This window comes from Helianthus annuus, chromosome 7 (assembly GCF_002127325.2).
Source record: "Helianthus annuus cultivar XRQ/B chromosome 7, HanXRQr2.0-SUNRISE, whole genome shotgun sequence".
Classification (NCBI taxonomy): Eukaryota; Viridiplantae; Streptophyta; class Magnoliopsida; order Asterales; family Asteraceae; genus Helianthus; species Helianthus annuus.
In genome coordinates, this window is record NC_035439.2 from 70170491 (window position 1) to 70184227 (window position 13737).

At 38.2% G+C, this 13737-nt stretch overlaps 1 long non-coding RNA gene across 1 annotated transcript; it reads left to right on the plus strand.

Annotated features, from left to right (window-relative positions):
- The first annotated feature begins 3854 nt into the window (after window positions 1–3854).
- On the plus strand, window positions 3855–10611 carry LOC118480530. The gene is made up of 2 exons (XR_004863136.1): window positions 3855–4237; window positions 10518–10611. It is a non-coding gene; the product is annotated as an uncharacterized LOC118480530 (long non-coding RNA).
- The last annotated feature ends 3126 nt before the right edge of the window (window positions 10612–13737 follow it).

Sequence of the window (13737 nt, forward strand, 5' to 3'; positions counted from 1 at the left end):
TAGGCCCAATACTATTTAGGCCCAATAACATTTGGGCCCAATAACATAAATTCTTGGGCTAGGCCCAATAATATTAAGCCCAATAACATGAATACATGGGCTAAGCCCAATGTCAAAACATATTGGCTAAGGCCCAATAACATAAAGACATGGGCTCAGCCCAATGACATATAATTGATGAAAATACAATTATACAATTTATTCATACAAGACATGAAATCAAGAGGATAAGACCCGATGATACAACTCACAAGATACAAGATTACATATATATATTTGGTCAAATATATATAATAGTTTAACAAATCATACATCTAATACACAGTTCAACGAAAAACAAAGACATACAAGTCTTACACACATTCAAGACACAAGACTTGTACTCAAGTCATTTATAAAGACCGAAGTGTCTAACAAATATAGAACGTTTGTAGGTTGTGACACTATTCAGGACGGTTGTACGTCAGATCATAGTTACTTACCATTCACGGACGCAATTCTGTGAGTTCATGTCCCCTTTTCATTTTAAATGCTTTTCAGCTTTACAGCTATCAGGGAAAATACATGTACAATAGTATGATAAGTCATGGAATGAAACACCTTAGATCATGTGCGATTAGGGTCATACATCTAAGCACCATTAATCCAGTTTGGACCTAGGTACAGAAGGTTAGATCTAATGGGTTTTGGCGAGCCCCACTCTTGGTCGTGGACCCATACAGAAGAGTGCGTTTGTGTCCCAGTCGATGGTAGTCGACACGAAATCGTCTAGGTTTGGATTGCTTTCTAATTCGTCACACATATTAATGTCCTCGTGAAACATTAATGATCAACAATTTCATTGACGCTTTACATACTACATCATTACATACAAATACATCTTATACAACTCACATTTTATGGATACAGTTTATACAACTCACATTTTATGGATACATTTTATACAACTCACATTTTACAGATACATTTTATACAACTCACATTTTACAGATACATCTCATACAACTAAACTGCATGAACTCGCCACCTTTTGTTGATGTTTTCAAACTTAACATGTATTTCAGGAAATTAGTCGACCGTGCAGATATTTCAGTCAAGGAAAGCAAGTATCAAGACTCCATGCCACCATTTGAATGGCTTGCCCGTTATATACCGCCTCTTTGCGGTGATATAGTGGTCAAAGCCTTGACATTTTAAGACTTACATTTTGATGTATAAAACAATGACAACTTATTTTCATTTGATGGTTTGTAACCAATACATTTAACTTATGTTGCATTCTTTTGAAACGATTATGACAATGGCATTGGAGCTTGTTTTTATTCATTTAGTATGTTCACTTATATTGTTATGCAATGAGAACCGATCAGATCACACCTCACGCTTCCGCTATGAGCGGGTGTGACAACTGTGAGTTAGGACTTTAATGCAAAGACAACCGCGCCTAGCTCGAGATCATGGGTTGTGTAGTTCTTCTCGTGGATTTTGAGCTGTCGAGAAGCGTAAGCTATAACCTTGTCTCGTTGCATGAGGACACAACCAAGGCCAAGGTTGGAAGCATCACAGTAGACAATGAAATCATCGTTCTGTGGTCAAAGCCTTGACATTTTAAGACTTACATTTTGATGTATAAAACAATGACAACTTATTTTCATTTGATGGTTTGTAACCAATACATTTAACTTATGTTGCATTCTTTTGAAAGGATGATGACAATGGCATTGGAGCTTGTTTTTATTCATTTAGTATGTTCACTTATATTGTTATGCAATGAGAACCGATCAGATCACACCTCGCGCTTCCGCTATTGTAACACCCTAAAAACTCGAATTATTCAGTTACTAGTATATACCACGTTTAAAAGAAGGAAATAAAATAACTAGGTTATTAAATCTAGTTATATGCTTGGTTAAAACAATAAGGATAGGAAATTAAGTTAATTATGAACAAATGACAAACTTGAGGGGTTGATTTGGAAAAGATGGAAAGATGAAATATAAATAAAAACTCAAGAACACACACTGAGTGTGTGTGGGGGTGCGTACGATCGCACAGCAGAAGAGGCAGAAAGGGGCACAAACCCTAATTCAAGATAAACCTTTAAATTGAAAGGGAAAACTGGCTCTAATCAGATGCATGGACCTAGATTCTTAATCATCTAGACTTTCTACACATGAGGTAAGTTGTAGAAGTTAATTTTATGATTTGGTATGAAGTGAGACTATGATCAAACTACGAAATTGTATGAAATTGTGAATGTAGAGGTGTTAAAATCACCATTTAGGTTATGTTTTATGAATAAGTTCAAGTAATTTGGTGATTCAAAGTGAAACCCATAATGGTGAGTGAAGGTGGCGACTTGGGTGTTCTACCCATGTCCAAATCCTTGTTTGATGTACTTGTTCCTAGCTTGAATCTATGTTAGTTGATGTCAATTGATGATAATAATTACTAGGGTGCTTAGACTTGGTGAAAATCGTAGTGAAAACTACAAGTTTTAAAGGGTTAAGAACCATCTTGACATGTTAAAGAATCATGTGTTAAATGGTTGCACATTAAGTGTTTGGTAAAATGCCTACATGAAACTTGAATTGATTCAAGTTTCTGTTAAAAAGTTAGTAAATTCGTCACTTTTGACAGCCTTAGATAGTCATCTTGTAAATGCCGTATCTCATTCGTTATTAGGAGTTAGACAACGAGCCATATATCGTTGAAAAGGTCATTTCGCATATTACATTTCATATTTGGTCATAAGAGGCTGGTTATGAGATTTAGTGGGTCAAAACAACATGAAAAGTTAGTAAATTCGTCACTTTTGACAGCCTTAGATAGTCATCTTGTAAAAGCCGTATCTCATTCGTTATTAGGAGTTAGACAACGAGCCTTATATCGTTGAAAAGGTCGTTTCGCATATTACATTTCATATTTGGTCATAAGAGGCTGGTTATGAGATTTAGTGGGTCAAAACGGCATGAAAAGTTAGTAAATTCGTCACTTTTGACAGCCTTAGATAGTCATCTTGTAAAGGCCGTATCTCACTCGTTGTTAGGAGTTAGACAACGAGCCTTATATAGTTGAAAAGGTTGTTTCGCATATTACATTTCATATTTGGTCATAAGAGGCTGGTTATGAGATTTAGTGGGTCAAAACAGCATGAAAAGTTAGTAAATTCGTTTTGACAGCAAACTGTTTACACATAATTTAGTTTCTGACCTGATCTTTCAAAAATCGTATAAAATCATAGAAAAATCGTATGGAGGTGTTCTTTATATGCCTGGAAAGATATTTAATGAATCACAATTCTTATTTGAAAGTCAAAGTCAGATTATGTGATTAAAAAGGGGGAAAGTGACCCCGAACAGCTGCTGCGTGAAAAATGCAGCAATAAAAATAATGTGTTTTATGAACTTAAAAATATGATTTTCTAGTTACCAGTTTACTAAACACTAAATATTGCTTCGGGTGAATGTTTACAGTTGTTAAGGTGTGTTTAAAGTGTTTGTATGTAATAGTTGGAAGATATACTTATCTATAAGTGGTGTGACTTCTAAAAGTCAAGCTGACCCAAAACTAGTATCTTGATAAATGTGGTAATAAAATCCATAAGGTCTAATTGTTATGATATTAGATGGCTAAACTAATCATCTTATGGATATGATGTAATAGCTCGACTCTTGACAAGCTATATGGGATCTTGGAGAAGAATGGGTTAAACGGATCAAGTACGCAAAGAAGCTCTAATCGACACAAAGTAAGTAAGCTTACATCTTTTGTAGAATATGAATTTGTTTTTATGAACTATAAATATGATAAAATCGAAATGTGATTTCCGACGCCATATGATACATGTCGGAATAGATATAAACGATAAAAACCATGGTTAATAGTAAAAAGGGGCAAATTGGTAATTTAGTCATGAATGACTAAGATTTAATGAGTTTTCGTTAAGGTTACCTTATAGTGTAACTAATAAAAGAAATAGCGGGGTAAAATCCGAAATGGGTCGTATGCGTGAATTTGAAATTAAAATATCAAGTTTTGTAAACATCAATATTTGGTCAGGCAGACCACACGGGCCAGATGGTAGTAATAATACCATTTGACAAATTCGACTAATGTTTGGTTGGCAAGTCACTTGTTCATAGGAACGAATAGCAATTTGGATAATTGCATCGCCATAAAGTTTCGGCTAATAAAGCGAGGTATAAAAACGGGTCTATGCGTTGACTCGAGCCAGGTACGCGACGAAACATTTTGTTGTTGTTAATTGTTAATACGTAAATCTTATATATTGATGATATATGAAAGTTCGAGATGTAAAAATGTTTGATTTGTCTAAAATAAGGATTTATGATAGACAAATCAACGGGTTGAGCAATAATAGGTGCAAACCGGGTAAATGGGTGCACAATTCCATAAGTGCTAAGCCCGGGGTTACGGGTAAAGAAACATTAAACATTCCATAAGTGATTTGTCTCAAGATGGGTTTATACAGTTTGTGACAACTCGTATTTAACCGTCTCTTGTATTACGTGTAACTATATGAGCATTTATGTGATTACGTGAATTTGATTAGCGAATAAATACTGCATGTTACGTGATTGCATGTGAGTGTGTATATTGTCCATAGAACCGAATAGTAATTTGGCTACACAAGCCCATTCGGGCCACACACATCCGACTCGAGACCATGGGGCGGCCCAAGTGAGGGTTCGGCCCATCCCCTAATCGTATACACTTTGAGATGTAGTAACTATCTCACACTTTTACCAAACATCCTAACACACACACAAACCCTAGAACACGCTCTCTCTCTCGATCGGAACCAAGGCAGCCGAACATCCCTTTCATCGAAGCTTTTTGGATTCGGATCATTCCTCTTCTCATCTCAGTTAGTAGTATGTTTACCAGTTGCAAGTTTTATATGTATGTTTAGATGATGATATTGTTGTTAATCGGATTACATGATCGGTTAGGGTTTATGCTAGTGACTCGGTTCATATGTTGTATAATATGTTGTATGCATGATAACCGGATCGAAGTTTACGATCCTTGTTATTGTTCTTGTTGTAAATTGGATTGACTGCATGATGGACCGAATTCTTGTTAATCGGCTGTGATGAGTATGACTTATGAGTGTGATTATGAATTAGGTTGCATGATAGTTTATAATTTGATTAATCACATGAATCCGATCATATGTTCTGCATGTTGGTAAATGGTTGTTCTTGATATGATATGAACGTATATGAACATGTTTGATTCCTGAATAAGTTGTTGTTTGATCTGGATTATGAAACTGCTTTATATGTTGCCAATATTACGGAATAATTATTGCTGATTAATTATGGAAATCTGTTACACATTGTCTCGATAAGGGTTGCGAGTCGAGAACCCTCAGTCTCGACTCGAGACCACATTGCCGACACACAACAGCACAAATCGAGACCACGGTTGCGGGTCCGGTTGCGACTCGAGACCGTGTAATCTCGACTAGACCATGATGACTCGAGATCTCCTTTGTTGCGACTCGAGACCCCGAAACCAATACAACTCGAGATCGTTAGTCTCGACTCGAGACCGTGAACACTTGAACACTATTGGACTTTCACTGTTACGAGCCCAACTGTTTGGGCCGGATACTTGGACTTATTACGTGATTTCTACTGAACTGCTACGAATACTTGTGCATGCCATGTTTATACTTGTGTACAATACGTGTAGAACATACGTACTATACTTGAATACGAACCTGACTTGTATGATAACCATGCTAGGACGTGGTTGATCACTATATAGCTTAACCGAACTTTTCTGTGTATCTGCCGAGCAAACCAAGGTGAGTTCACACAGCCAAGGCATGGGATTCCCGGGTTGGGAATGGGTTGGAAGATTTGAATTGGATAATTACTTGTATTTACGCTATTGCTAGACTACATACCATCGTCCTCAGGTTAGTCAGGACACTTACGTAAAACCTACGTAAACTAGTATCTACCACTGTCTCCTGGGTCGGGAGGACACTTACGTAAAACCTACGTAAACTCATACCAACTACTGTCTTCCGGGTCGGAAGGACACTTACGTAAAACCTACGTAAACCCCACGCGTACCACTGTCCTCGGGGAAGGGCACTCACGTAAAACCTACGTGACCTTGTACGTATTCCTGTTCTCGGGCTAAGAAGAACACATGGTTACAATAGTCTAGTAAGGATAAACATGGGAAGCCCCCATTAGTAATAAATATAATCATGGGAAACCCCCACTATTAGTACATACATACATGGGAAGCCCCCACTAAATGAACATACGTTTTGCTATTACGAACTTACTTTCTGTGAACTCGCTCAACTAGTTGTTGACTCTCTGCTGCATGCCTTGCAGGACCTTAGGTACTTATGGAGCTTGCACTGGGAGGAGCAGGTCGTTGTGGGACATGGATCGTAGACGCCATGTTAAACGTTAAAACAATTGAACTTATGATTTACATTGGGTTTACATACTTATGCTTCCGCTACTCAAATTACATTTCGTTTGGTTTGAACATCAATTGTATTGAATTGGGTTTTACGAACTATTTTAATCATTATACATTATGTTCAATATGATTGATGGCTTGATCCTGGTCATGTCACGCCTCCAAGCGGTGGTACTCCGCGGGTGGATTTTGGGGGTGTGACAGATTGGTATCAGAGCCATTGGTTATAGAGAACTTGGTTTTAATATGGGAAAAACGTTTTTATTAAAACCAGACTATAACCAGAACAGTGCTCTCAACGATCCACAACGACGCTTCACTCCACATGCAAGACTCAACATCCTAGGTAATATGGTTTATGTTTATATTGCCTACTTGCTAGATTACATAGAACTTTGCTCGTAGTATGCTTAGATACACATGACACTATTGCATGAGAATACCTATGTGCTTACACACTTCTGTCATCGCACTACTCGCGAACCATTCTCACTTATGCTACTTTTACTATGAAGATCATGTCTGGACGTGTTAACATGACTCAAGCCCAGTTGACGGCTCTCATTAACGAACAAGTTGCTGCGGCACTTGCAGCCGCACAAGCAGGAGGTATATCCTGTAGTTATAACTCACACTAGGATCTTTAGGTCCTACACTCCTAGACCAACTCTTGTGTTTAACCTTGTCCTATTCGTACACAATAGGTCAACACGCACCACAACCAGTTTGCACTTTCAAGAACTTCATGGACTGTCGTCCAAGTACGTTCAGTGGCACGGAAGGAGCAGTGGGACTACTCCATTAGTTCGAAAAGCTCGAGTTAGTATTCGAGATGTGTGAATGCCCTGAGGCTTGCAGGGTCAAGTACGCCACTGGTACTTTGGAAGGGATTGCGCTAACTTGGTGGAACGCGCAAGTTCAGATTTTAGGGTTGGCAGCTGCTAACGCCACCCCTTGGAACGACTTTAAGGAACTGATCAAACGAGAATACTGCACGCGTGATGACATCCACAAGTTGCAAGTGGAGCTTTATCATTTGAAAATGACGGGGTCAGAAATCGAGGCTTATACGAAACGGTCAAACGAACTGGCTATCTTGTGTCCAACTATGGTGGACCCTCCAATTAAGCGCATTGAGTTGTATCTCAAGGGTTTAGCGCCAGAAATCCAGAGCCACGTGACATCGGCTAATCTCGACAACATCCAGGATATTCAGTGACTCGCTCATCGTCTCACTGATCAGGCAGTGGATCAGGACAAGCTACCGAAACGTATCAGCGCTACTACTGCTACCACATCAGCCGCTACTCCTACTACCCCCATTGACAACAAAAGAAAGTGGGAAGGGGATTCTAGCAAAGGTTCAGCAACAGTTCAGTCTCAGGCTCAGCAGCAGAAGACTGACCACTACCAGAGTCCCAGTCAGCAGTTTTCTGGTAGTCGTGGGCAGAGAAGATATCAGGGAAATCAACCAAAGTGCCACAACTGCAACAGGCACCACAGTGGCCAGTAGAACAAGGGTCGTTGCCAAAGGTGTCTCAAGATGGGTTTATACAGTTTGTGACAACTCGTATTTAACCGTCTCTTGTATTACGTGTAACTATATGAGCATTTATGTGACTACGTGAATTTGATTAGCGAATAAATACTGCATGTTACGTGATTGCATGTGAGTGTGTATATTGTTCATAGAACCGAATAGTAAATTGGCTACACAAGCCCATTCGGGCCACACACATCCGACTCGAGACCATGGGGCGGCCCAAGTGAGGGTTCGGCCCATCCCCTAATCGTATACACTTTGAGATGTAGTAACTATCTCACACTTTTACCAAACATCCTAACACACACACAAACCCTAGAACACGCTCTCTCTCTCTCTCTCTCTCTCTCTCTCTCTCTCTCTCTCTCTCTCTCTCTCTCTCTCGATCGGAACCAAGGCAGCCGAACATCCCTTTCATTGAAGCTTTTTGGATTCGGATCATTCCTCTTCAAATCTCGGTTAGTAGTATGTTTACCAGTTGCAAGTTTTATATGTATGTTTAGATGATGATATTGTTGTTAATCGGATTACATGATCGGTTAGGGTTTATGCTAGTGACTCGGTTCATATGTTGTATAATATGTTGTATGCATGATAACCGGATCGAAGTTTACTAGCCTTGTTATTGTTCTTGTTGTAAATTGGATTGACTGCATGATGGACCGAATTCTTGTTAATCGGCTGTGATGAGTATGACTTATGAGTGTGATTATGAATTAGGTTGCATGATAGTTTATAATTTGATTAATCACATGAATCCGATCATATGTTCTGCATGTTGGTAAATGGTTGTTCTTGATATGATATGAACGTATATGAACATGTTTGATTCCTGAATAAGTTGTTGTTTGATCTGGATTATGAAACTGCCGTATATGTTGCTGATATTACGGAATAATTGTTGCTGATTAATTATGGAATCTGTTACACATTGTCTCGATAAGGGTTGCGAGTCGAGAACCCTCAGTCTCGACTCGAGACCACATTGCCGACACACAACAGCACAAATCGAGACCACGGTTGCGGGTCCGGTTGTGACTCGAGACCGGGTAGTCTCGACTAGACCATGATGACTCGAGATCTCCTTTGTTGCGACTCGAGACCCTGAAACCAATACAACTCGAGATCGTTAGTCTCGACTCGAGACCATCAACACTTGAACACTATTGGACTTTCACTGTTACGAGCCCAACTGTTTGGGCCGGATACTTGGACTTATTACGTGATTTCTACTGAACTGCTATGAATACTTGTGCATGCCATGTTTACACTTATGTACAATACGTGTAGAACATACGTACTATACTTGAATACGAACTTGACTTGTATGATAACCATGCTAGGACGTGGTTGATCACTATATAGCTTAACCGAACTTTTCTGTGTATCTGCCGAGCAAACCAAGGTGAGTTCTGACAGCCAAGGCATGGGATTCCCGGGTTGGGAATGGGTTGGAAGATTTGAATTGGATAATTACTCGTATTTACGCTATTGCTAGACTACATACCATCGTCCTCAGGTTAGTCAGGACACTTACGTAAAACCTACGTAAACTAGTATCTACCACTGTCTCCTGGGTCGGGAGGACACTTACGTAAAACCTACGTAAACTCATACCAACTACTGTCTTCCGGGTCGGAAGGACACTTACGTAAAACCTACGTAAACCCCACGCGTACCACAGTCCTCGGGGAAGGGCACTCACGTAAAACCTACGTGACCTTGTACGTATTCCTGTTCTCGGGCTAAGAAGAACACATGGTTACAATAGTCTAGTAAGGATAAACATGGGAAGCCCCCATTAGTAATAAATATAATCATGGGAAACCCCCACTATTAGTACATACATACATGGGAAGCCCCCACTAAATGAACATACGTTTTGCTATTACGAACTTACTTTCTGTGAACTCGCTCAACTAGTTGTTGACTCTCTGCTGCATGCCTTGCAGGACCTTAGGTACTTATGGAGCTTGCACAGGGAGGAGCAGGTCGTTGTGGGACATGGATCGTAGACGCCATGTTAAACGTTAAAACAATTGAACTTATGATTTACATTGGGTTTACATACTTATGCTTCCGCTACTCAAATTACGTTTCGTTTGGTTTGAACATCAATTGTATTGAATTGGGTTTTACGAACTATTTTAATCATTATACATTATGTTCAATATGATTGATGGCTTGATCCTGGTCATGTCACGCCTCCAAGCGGTGGTACTCCGCGGGTGGATTTTGGGGGTGTGACACAGTTTATATCAGTTGAAGTAATAAGTTACTAAACCATTGTCTTGAGTATGAAATGAGAATGCAGGTATTCTTTTAACGTTGTTATCAGGGTTAAAGAATTTGGAATGCACGAATGTACACGGAAAGCTTATTCGTGGGGTGTGGTATGGGAAGAAGGAACGCGGACTGGCTATTGATTACGTAGGTCTAGTTTAGGAATGATGTCATTGTATCTAACCAATGTATATGTATGTGGTGAATGCAGGTGGCGTGGACTTAGCATCATTACGAAGAAAAGAAGGTTTGAAGATCGAGTCACGAGCGAGGGTTGTACGGGAAGGATCAGTCACATAATTTGAGAAAAAAAAATATAGGTCTTGAAGTATTAATATAATGGGACGTGGTAAATTCCTTTTTAATGAGTGTATGAATTGTTGTCTTGGAACCTTCCTGTAAGTATTATGTCTAGTAAAGAACGATATTTTTGGGCTCTTATTTTCCGCTGTGTCGTATTTTAAGTTATTACATGTTAGTCTTACAGGGAATTGTTCTTATTACGAACGGGTCATGCCCGAATTTTGTTAAATAATAGTATGATAATAGTCATTTTCGGAATATGAAATTTGGGTGTTACAAGTTGGTATCAGAGCCCTGGTTTGAGGGAAATCAAGTAGAAGGAGGTGAATACTTGAACTCAAACCTGTGTGCTCTTGTGACAAGGAACCCGTACAATCCAAGACTCGATCAAGGCCTAAAGTTAAAAGCGAATGTAAGTATGTATTAAATTATGTATTTGAAGGAAACTAATAGTATGTTATGTGAAGGGTAAGCGCAATTGCTTGGAAGGGATGATCTGTGAATGTGGTCTAGGACCGGCACCAAGGCATGTAATAAGACATATTGACCCAGGTACGTAAATTTAGCATATGGGTGCATGTAATGGTAAAATTTATCAAATGAAGGAAAAATTTTAATGAAATATAATAATAGGATGGAAACGAAGTTATGAAAATGTTACACGTGCCGAAACCTAACTCTTCGGGCATAAGGTGACGATTACATGAAGACACGAAACTAGTATGTGGATTGTGTACCTGGCCAGTACTCAAGAAGCATATGACGTTCGTGAGACCGTGATAATTGTTGCAGGTATGTCTATTAGAATTAGGTAGTAGGTAGAGGTGAGGGTGAAGAGAAAAGTAAGACTTTCAGGGATTTGAAAGTATGAATGATATGTTAGAATCCGCGAGACGGATTCAAATCATGAAAGGAATGAAAGTATGAATGATATGTTAGAATCCGCGAGACGGATTCGAATCATGAAAGGAATGAAAGTATGAATGATATGTTAGAATCCGCGAGACGGATTCGAAACATGAAAGGAATGAAAGTATGAATGATATGTTAGAATCTGCGAGACGGATTCAAAACATGAAAGGAATGAAAGTATGAATGATATGTTAGAATCCGCGAGACAGATTTGAAACATGAAAGGAATGAAAGTATGAATGATATGTTAGAATCTGCGAGACGGATTCGAAACATAGAAAGGAACAATTAAAATTAAAAAATAAATAAATAAATAAAAGTTCGAATGTGTAAGTGATTATAGACTAAACAAGTACATATTCTTTAAAAAGCGGATATTATCTAAGTTATGTCTTAAACATATGTATATATATATATATATGTGAATATATATGTATCTATACAAATATGATTGTATGCAAGAATGGTTAAAGGGACGAATGAGTCATGCGGGTCAAATGGTAATCGCCATTTAAACCTTGTACTTAATGTTTATTTTGACAAGTTTTATGCTTATAGATAAGCGTAATGAATGGGCATGCATTATCACAATTGGAAAGAAATAACCATTGTAAGTTATGGATAACGAGTTAAAAGGTTTTGATTCGTGCAAGGTATGTACCAAGGTTATATTTTCTTTTAAGTAGGGGCTTATAGCTCGATTAGAGAAGGATACGCCAGAAATGGGTAGTTGGTGGACATACGGTCATAATGTATTTTACAATTGGATTCTGAATAGTTAAATGAAGCAAGTGATAGTTATTAAGCAAGTAATAGTAAAATTAGCATGAAGTATTTGATTTACTATGTAGGTAAAACCGATGTAAGCTATTGTAGTAGCAAGAAACCTTAGTTGAAAGAAATAAGTTGTGAGCAAGTTACATGAAAGGTATATTACTAAATTACTCTTGTGGGTCAAAATGAATGGCGGGCTACGACCCGAAGAATAACTTAAGTATGGACGGGAAGGGTAAGTTTTGCAAGAAGAATGTAAAGGATGTATTAAAGTACTTGTATGTAAGCATGAATGGAAAGAAATACAATCGTGTACTTTATTACATCCATGATAATTAAGAAACGTCAATTTGACCTTGGAAAGTCAACTGTAATGGGTCGGTGAAATAATTAAAAAAAATGAAGGAATTGTGGGTGTTTAAAACACTAAACAGAATAAATTGGAAAGAATGAAATAATGATAAGTACCAACGGAAAATGCTAACCTTGATGCTAGGTTTGTTGGCCATGTTCATTTAAGCAAGATATTGTTAGAAGGAAGACCATGAGCGGAAGCCATTCATGAAAGGAAGGGATCGAACCGGCCTTGACACGGACTCATTCAGAAGCGGGCCAATCCGGTTTGCAGATCGTTAAGTTATACAATGAAGGCGAGGTTAGTAAAATGTTTAATTCTAGATTGAAAGGTAAGAATCTGTGAATTATTTGTACATATGAATGAGATGAATGGTAGGACAAATATGGTATAGTATGAAATAACCGACTAGAAATGGTCATCTTTAGAAAGTATTTATGTCAATAAGAGGAAGATTTAAGGACCCTGAATGAAAACTTGGAACTAGTTGATTAATGCTCATATGTTGCTCTTTGCATGACATGCCGGGTTAGTATAAGGAAGTAATGTGAAAGATTAAATATAAGGTTAGACATAAGGTTGTAAGTAGTTCAAGTGGTGGTAGAAATGTAGATTAATGATTGATCCTCGTGACAAGTACGGATAATGAGATATAAAAATGATAGTTATGTTAGAATGTTGATACTTGGATGTTTACGGTAATGCGTACTATCATACGCTCACTTCACATAGGGACATGAAGGAACCTAGAAAGGATGTTAGTTTCAAATTATGGAATATGGGATGTGTGACAAACGTCAATTCCTCACAACATACTTATGTAAGTCCTCCAATGTAACCTGAATGAATGAACGAACGAAGAGTAAGACTAGACGGGTTATAGAAGAAATGAAAGAGGTTTCGGGGACAAAACCTTCTTTAAGGGGGTAGATTTGTAACACCCTAAAAACTCGAATTATTCAGTTACTAGTATATACCACGTTTAAAAGAAGGAAATAAAATAACTAGGTTATTAAACCTAGTTATATGCTTGGTTAAAACAATAAGGATAGGAAATCAAGTTAATTATGAACAAATGACAAACTTG